Source organism: Nannospalax galili, unplaced genomic scaffold, assembly GCF_000622305.1.
Source record: "Nannospalax galili isolate Female #2095 unplaced genomic scaffold, S.galili_v1.0 scaffold23, whole genome shotgun sequence".
NCBI lineage: Eukaryota > Metazoa > Chordata > Mammalia > Rodentia > Spalacidae > Nannospalax > Nannospalax galili.
This window is the reverse complement of record NW_008350771.1, coordinates 1,093,725-1,102,439: the sequence shown is the minus strand read 5'-3', so window position 1 is coordinate 1,102,439 and position 8,715 is coordinate 1,093,725.

The window sequence follows — 8,715 nt, the reverse complement described above, 5'->3', positions numbered from 1 at the left end:
TATTTTTTATTTATTATTTTTATTTTATGCGTATGAGTGTATTGCCTGCTTGTGTATGAGTGCACCCATGTAGTGCAATGCCATGGTGGTCAGAAGAGGGAGTCAGATTCCCCTGGAACTGGAGTCAAGGACGGTTCGTAGCTGCCAGGTGGGTGCTGGGAATTGAACCTGCGTCCTCTGCAAGAGCAGTCAGTGCTCTTAACCACTGAGCCATCTCTCCAGCCCCATATAGATGTGATTTTTAATTTTTTAACATTTATTGTGTGTGTATGTGTTTATGTGGTGTGTGTGTGTGTGTGTGTATGTGTGTGTGTGAGAGAGACTGCACACAAGTAGGGGTCAGAGGACAGTTTTGTTCTCTTCTACCATGTGGATTCCAGGGATCAAACTCAGGTTATCAGGCTTGGTGGTGAGGACCTTAATTCACTGAACTATATCACTGGCCCAATATTTTAAATGTTTTAATTAATTAATTAATTAATTAATTTGTATGGACACAGGTATGACATGGCCTACTCCACCTCCCAAGTGCTCAGATTATAGTCATGTGCCATCACGTGCCACAAGATCTGACTGCTTTTTCCCCTTTCTGATATGGACATTTGTCTTGGGATCAGCAGAGCCTGTGTCCAGACCATGTGTGTTCCAGTACTGCAAAGAAATTGAATCTGGGCCTGGTGGTGCACGCCTTTAGTCCCAATACTTGGGAGGCAGAGGCAGGCAGATCCCTATGAGTTAGAGGGCAGCCTGGTCTACATAGAGAGTTCCTGGCCAGCTGGGGCTACAGGAAACCCTGTCTCAAAAAGACCAAGAAAGGAAGGAAAGAAAGGAGGGAGGGAGAGAGAAAAAAAGAAAAGAAATGGAAATCTTCCTGCCAGGCTGTGCACTCTGGGCACCGAGACTCAAAAGTTAGACAAGTCTGCCCTCAAAAAGCTCCAGGCAGGCAATGCTGGGAGACAAATCATAAACAGGTAACTGATTACAGCTCTGTGTGACATATACAGTGACAGGGAGGGCTTCCCAGGGAAGTGCCTTTTAACTAAAAACATGTTTGCGGCAATTCTGTAACAGATGGAAAAGGAGCAGGGACTTTTAAAGGATGCATAGGGGTTGGCCACAGAGGACAGAGCCTTGTATGTAGAAGCATTGGGTATGTTCAGGGCATGGCAAACTCAAGAAGTTATAAGCAGTGGGACACAGGACCTAACCGAGCACTGTGATGTACCCAGGCTTGGTGTCAAGTGCTTGCCAGGTACAAGTTATCTCCACTAATCCTGTTGACAGCCCAGGGGGCAGCAGCAGTAGTATCCCCATTTTATACTATTAAAAAGAGGTTCAGAGAGGTCAGGTTACTTCCCCCTGGGTCACAGAGTCTGCCAGGTGTATCAGAATTCAGGTCAGGGAATTCTAGAGAAAGGTCCAGGTTTTTGGAGAATTCTGGGGCATCATTAAAGTGGAAAGACAATAGTAGCTGGAACCCTGGGACAAGGTTTGAAGATTTAACAACAAAAAAAGGGAAAAATCTAAAGGAAGAGGGCAATTTTCCATGAACTTTTGTTCCTCCTTAAGCTCTCCAAATCTTTGCCTTTCAAAATGTACTGTGCGCGATGCATTTTTAAAGCTCCAAACTGACAGTGTAATTCTAGATTATCACACGGTTCTGAAAACTGCGGAGTAGGTCTCTTTCCCCTAAAATTTCCATTCTTTTGTCTCTAGGTGGTGGGAGGGAAGTTCTTGTCCCCGATTTAAAACTGTCCTGCAGTTTTGTGTCTCTATTTGATGTCATAGAAGTCATGATGAAGGCTGGACTCTGATCTTGGCTTTCCCTCTCGGAGCCTCAGTTTCCCTATCTGTGGAGTGGACTTTCTTCATAGAGTGGCTGTGAGGTTTAATTAGGTAATGCAGATATAGTCATCGGGCCTGTCAGTCAGGAAGCTTCAGGTGGTCAGAGCTAGAGAACCACAGAGGCATGTGCACAGGCTTTCAGGGATACAGTGAGGAAAGAAACTTGCTTTCTAGGCTCAGGAGCCCCCATGGAGACTGAAAAACCGCTGGAGCAGCAGGAGGAGGAAGGGGAGAAGGTGCTGCTATGGAAACTGGAGGAGGAGGGCGTTCCCAGGGAGAGGGAGTGATGGATAATGTCAAGGATCATGGAGAGGATGGGGTGGGGGGTGGGAAGGGCAGGAGGGTGATGAGAGTAAACCAGAGGCCTCAAGTTCAGGCTCCTGCATAGCCTGGGAGATCCCCAAATCTGGCTTCAAATCTCAACCCTGAAGTTAAATGAACTAGGCAAAGGATTCTCCCTCACTGAGCTTCTGTTTCCTCCTAGATCTAAGATGAGGGAATGGGTCAGTCTCAATATGATGGCCTGTGTTTAATAAAATTCTTGGGTTCTTTGGATTCTTGGCCACTTGCTAATTGTTTGATGTTGGCAAGTCACTTCACCCCCAAGAGCCCCTTCTGAGCACTTGGGTGCAGCAAGTCAGGTGCCTGCGTAAGTGCCTGGCACACAGTGGGTCCCCAATACAGGTTTCTTTTATGTGTGATGCTAAGGTGGCTGTTGTAAGGAAGTTTGATTGACTTGAGATTTGACGTGTTCCACAAGTTGGGGAGGGGTGGCCAGCATCCTGGAGCTACCAAGAACCCCGGCTGGGCACCTGCTATATCTCAGTCCAAAACTGGTCTCCCTCCATTATCAGCAGCAGATCTGAACTTAGGGTGCAGACCCAGAAAAAAATAGCTCCAGAGATTCCAAAGCCCCTGGATAGTGAGCTTCCTTGCCAGGTCCTGGCCTCAGCTCTTATACTCCAAACTATGCAGTTTTCCTTCCTTCCTTCCTTCCTTCCTTCCTTCCTTCCTTCCTTCCGTCTTCCCTATCGTCCTTCCTTCCTTCCTTCCTTCCTTCCTTTGTTATTTTTTTATTTGTTTGTTTTTACTATTTATTTATTTATTTATTTATTTATTTATAATCAGGATCTCATGTAGCCAAGACTGGTATCAAACTTGCTATGTTGACCTTTTTTAAAAAAAATATTTATTTATTTATTTTTATTCCGTGTATGAGTATTTTGCCTGCATGTGTATGAATGTGCCATGTGTGTGCAATGCCAGCAGAGGCCAGAACAGGGCGTTGGGTCCCCTGGAACTGGAGTTACAGACATTTGTTAGCCACCATGTAGGTGTTGGACCGAACCCAGGTCCTCTGCAAGAGCAGCCAGTACTCTTAACTGCTGAGCTAGCTCTCCAGCCCCTGACCTGAACTTTTGATTTTCCTTTCTCCATCTCCCAAGTACTGGGATTACAGGTGTATATCACCACACTGGTTCTCCTCACTCATTCATTGCTGGTTCCTTTAGTTCACTCCCTGGGCACTAAACAGACAGTGCTAGTTGCCAGGAGAAGTGATGGGAGACAGTCAGGACCTGGTCCCTCACTCTGAGCTTACAAATGGAGGTCAGAAGAACAGTAGCTTTGAGGATTTGGATGCAGGTAGCCTGGGGAGTCAAGCAAGAGTCATCAGGAGGGTTTTCAATATGGGCACACTGAAGAAGTGGTCAGGCATGTCCAACCTTTTGACATTGCACATAACATTGTTTGTCATCTACGAAATTCATTTTCAGGAGCTGTGTAATCAAATTACAGAAAAATTGCAAAACCAATCTTATGATGTTTTAAGCAAGTATGATTTTTATGTTGGAACACATGTGGCCCAGGGGTGGCAGGCAGCAGAGACTTGAGATGTGATCCAGGGTCTAGTCCCAGCATCAGCACCAGGGGAGCACTGGTACACAGCTGTTTCGTGTGCAGTGTTTTGCACACTCCGCCCCTGTGAGAGGCTGCCGAGAGTGGGTGACAGGCAGTGCTTACATAGAGTAACTCAGTCTTCCCAGTATGAGGTAGGCATTATAATTATGAGACTCAGGAGAGGAAATGACATGTCCACAGTTGATCCAGCGAGGACACATCATAGGTCTGTCAAATCCACTCCCTCTGCTTTCCTCCCTGTGTTTCTCAAGAGAAAACAGTGAACCACAGAAGACCCTGAGGACTGTCCACTGTGACAGGGTCTACACCTTGTCACCTTGACAGCACATGTAACCACCTAAAAAGCTGCTGTGATGTTGGCAGACCCCTCTCCCCATTTATCTCTTCCTGCCTTGGAAGACCTGCTTGGTTCATAATATTTTGGCTACATGTCATGTCTGCTGTGTGCTATCAGGCAATACTCTTTACTCCCAGCCCATTGCATCAGTCACGTATGAAAGAGCTTACTTGGTGGATGGATGTGGTGTCATAAACAGAATGCTGAGACACAGGAGGTGGAATTCGAGGCCAGCCTAGGTGACACAGTAAGATCCAGTCACCCCCCTCCAAAAAAACCCCCAAAATAAACAACAACCCTCCAACAAAACCTCCTGCTCAAAGCAGAAACAGCAACAAAAGATGAAGCTTACTTGGTGAGAAAGAGAAGATTTAGAAGTTGTGAGTGAAAGACCTCGTATGATTTGGGCATGGAAGTTTCTAGCAATCATAAATAGTGAATGCTCAACAAATGTGGTCTTTTATTACCTGGCTTTGAGGATATACTTTTAGCAACCCATGCTTTTCTCTGCTTCCCTCCCCCATTTCTCTTTCTTTTTTGCCTTGATAAGGTCTCTTTATAGCCCAGTCTGGCCTGGAACTCAAGATCCTCCAGTCTCTGCCTCCAGGTAGAGGAGACACCATGCCCTGCCAAGTCTTGTTTCTCAATGCCATAACTGGGTCAGCAGCAAAGGACTTTTTCTAGTTACCGTCTCCTTGAGTTTGAGAAGGAGCCTTTGCTGGAGAAGCAGCTTGCAAGAGGATGAGTTCTTCCCAGTTCCTTATGTGTGGGTGTGGCTGTCCTCGTTTGTCCCTCCCTGAGGCCCAAGAGTAGGGGACAACCTAGATGGGAACAAAGGTCCTGAGGTGGACCTTTTGGCCTGAATAATTTAGTCATGGAGATGGAATCTCTCGGTAGGTATTTATGCAGGTGATACCCACTTGATGGGGCTCATCTTCTAGATGAATTCCAAGATGGAGACAGGGAATGTGGTTTTGGCTCTTTGTCCTCCACTTCCTCGTATGTTGGGCCAGTATCTGTCACTCTGGGCCTCTGCATAGTGGGTGGATAGGGGTAGGAATCAATGGATCCTAAGGGCTCTGCCACCCTGGAGAACTGAGATATTCCCCTCCTGTTCCTTGAACCTCTTAACAGACATCTATTGGTGAAATCCACTGTGTATTTATCCAGAGATGAGAGAGCATCTGGGGGTTGGTGGTGATGGGGTGATGTTTGTCATGTGTGTTGTCTAATTTTAAGGATGACAGAGGCAGGTGTACCACGGATGGAGCCTGCCTCGCACACCTGGCTTTTGACCCACCCTAGAATCCCATCCTGCTATTAAGACCCAACCTTTGGTTTTCTAAATAAAGTGAGCATTGTTATTGGTATCTGCATCTTTGGTTGCTTCTTTTGGTCTCCTTTCATGGTCCCTTTATGAGGGTGCTCCAGTCAGGGGGAGTTGGAGATAGAGCTATTAGCTCATGGTGAGGGACCATTGCTTCTGGAAATGGAGCATTGTCCTTAGGAATCCATTCTGATGAGAGATACAATGGGGATAGCTATAGTGATCCCAAGAGCCTGACTCAGACCCTGCTGGACTCTAATTGGCTCCTCCTCTTCTCCTGAGTCCCTTCCCCACCGTAATCTAGAGCCTTGTTCATCACACGTGTCTCAGGGGCTAATGCTCTTATCTGTCTCCTTCCCATCCTCCTGTGCCTCTGTGCCCTGGTCATAGCATTCCTTATGCTTTCAAGGCAGCCCTAGGTATGGAATTTGAAACTGCTACTGGAAGAGACCTTTGTCTTCCTATCTCCTCAGTACTTGCTGGCCCAGTCGGTTACTAAGTAACTGAAAAGGAATCGCTTCTTGACCCAGATCTGCCTCTCCAGTATGTGACTCATCCTTAGGGACTTGGGTGATGAGCATCAAGGTGGGTGTCAAGTGCCCTTAGTCTAGACTGTGGCAGGGCCAGCACAGGGTAGAATGGGGCTGCCTGCTTGGCTTCTCCCTGCTCAGAGAGGAACTCTGACCAAAGCAATGTCACAGGCACCCCCATAAGTTCCTCCTGAAGCCAGCTCCCACTAACGTTCACAGGATGGCTCTGAAGATATGTGTTTGTGCAGCATGTATGAGAAGACCTAGGTGTTTGTGCAAGTGTGTGTGTGTCTGTGTGTGTGTGTGCGTGCATGTGCTCACACAGTGACTTTTAAATTCACTTTTGTGTGCCCTAAGATCATGTCTGTATGATCACCATGAGCCTCGCTTTCTCTTTTGTAAAATAGAATAAATGGATATAAAACTGGGTGTGGTGATGCACAACTTTAGTCCCAGCACTTGGGTCAAAAAAAAAAAAAGAAAAAAAAGAATAAATGGCTATTACAACCACGACTCACTTGGGGACCCAGTGAGACAGCAGCTGTGTGTGGTAATTGCTGCAAACACTGCTTTTATCCTTCAGCAGCTCCCAGATGACTTCCCAAAGGGCTGAGGGGATCCATTATAGGAGGAAAACTGCAAAGCCCTGCTCAGAGCTGCTAAGTCTCAGAGAAGTAGGGCAGGGTGTGCAGACTCCTGTCAGGGGCCAACTTCACTGCCCTTTGACATCTGCTGTACTACCACAGCTGCGACCAGTGCCCCCATCTGACTGCTTGACCTGCACCTGCTGTCTCTCAGAAGATGGTTGAAATCATCCTCAAGAACATGGGACCCACTGCTCCCAAGAGGAAAAGGAAGGACCATTAAGCATTAAGACTTTTTTTCCCCCTTTTTCAATAACGTTTATTGGGTTCCCTGGTCTTTAAAAGTAATTTGTGCTTGGGTCAGATATGTGGCATGGACTTGTTATCCCAGGACTCAGGAAGCCAAGAGGCAGGAGTCTAAGCCAGTCTGGGCTGCATAGTAAGACTATGTCTCAAAAAAGTACACAGGGGACTGGAGAGATGGCTCAGCAGCTAAGAGCACTGGCTGTTCTTGCAGAAGACATGGGTTCAGTTCCCAGCACCCACATGGTGGCTAACAGCCACCCTTAACTCCAATTCCAGGGGATCCGGTGCCCTCTTCTGACCCCCGCAGGCATCACATGACATGGGTACACTTGCACACACATAAAAAATTAAAAATAAAATTTAAATCCATACATAGGGGGCTGGTGAGATGGCTCAGTGGGTAAAACACTTGCCATGCAAGCCTAGAGACCTGAGTTTACTCCGTGGAACCCACATAAAGAAGGAAGGAGAGAACTGACTCCACAAAGTTGTCCTCTGACCTCCACACATGCCACATACACAGAGGCCAGCAAAATGGCTCAGTGGGTAAAGGCACTTTCCACCAAGTCTGACAACCTGAGTTTGATCCCCTACGTCCACCCTCAAACTGTAGCATGCACACCCTCCCCACAAAATAAATAAAATGCAATAAAAATGTAAAACCCACATACATACACCCATACCAAAAAAGAAAAAAAGAAAGAAAAATGCTTATTATTCCCAAATTAACCTAAGGAAAACACAGTAACTGATAAGTGCTGTGTCAGTCTCTTTCAAGCAAGGGACTCTTGGTAGGTTAACCAGGCTCCAGTGGATGGACCCACACTGAAGGACACCGGGGACACAAATTAGATTCTATAGGCCACATATACATATATATGTAAATATATAAATATATAATAGACTACGTTAAATTGGGGGGCAATAAGGGGAGGTGTGTATAAGGGAGGGGATCTAAATACCATCAAATTATATTTGTAAGCAAATCACAAAAATTCAATAAAATACGCTAATTATAGGAACTCGAGAAGCCAGGTAAGCATGGAAAAAGGAGAGGGAACTATCGGTCATGTTCCTCAGTATATTAACATTGGAGTATGTTTCCTCACCCTGGATGTTGCAGGGGTCCCCAGGTGACTCCAGAGCCTTCTGGAATGGGGCATGAGCCACACTTTACACAGGGCAATGAACCTTAATTGGTTCCAGGGGTCCAGGACCCAAAAGAGGCATGGCACTGAGGGTCTCCATATGCACTACACAGCCACATATGAATAAACTTAATCTATATGGAGGGGAACACACACACTCTGAGGGGTGCACCCATGTTCACCTCACACTCCGTACTTTGGGTACATTCTGTTCCCACACAAAGACTCACTCTTGGTTCCAGAATATGTATTGCCCACGTACACCTGCACACATGTGTTGACACTACAGACATGCAAGTGCACTTTGTACATACTTCATTATTCACTTATGCTGGAACACATCAACAGCTTTGCTTGCAGAAACTGAGATCAAGCTGCCAGAGGACACGCTAATTCCACGACACTGCTGCCACCTAGAGGCCACATCTTGCACTGGCATCCCTTTGAATTTGCTCTTTCCATTTTGTCTTCCTGGTTCAGCCACCTGCCCATCTCTGGAGCTGTGGGCTGCGACCAGTTCCTGAAGAGGAGCATGAGTTGAAGGGGAAGGGACGAACTGGGAACGGGAGACAGAACTGTTGGCGATGGTCGGTTACCGTGTGCAGCTCTGCTGCCCTTTACAGCTAGCTCGTTCCTGTTCTCAATATCATGAGCTAAGTTATCCAGTTCCTTAAACTAAAACAATTTTCTGTTGTTTCTTTGGTTTGGGTTTTTTTTT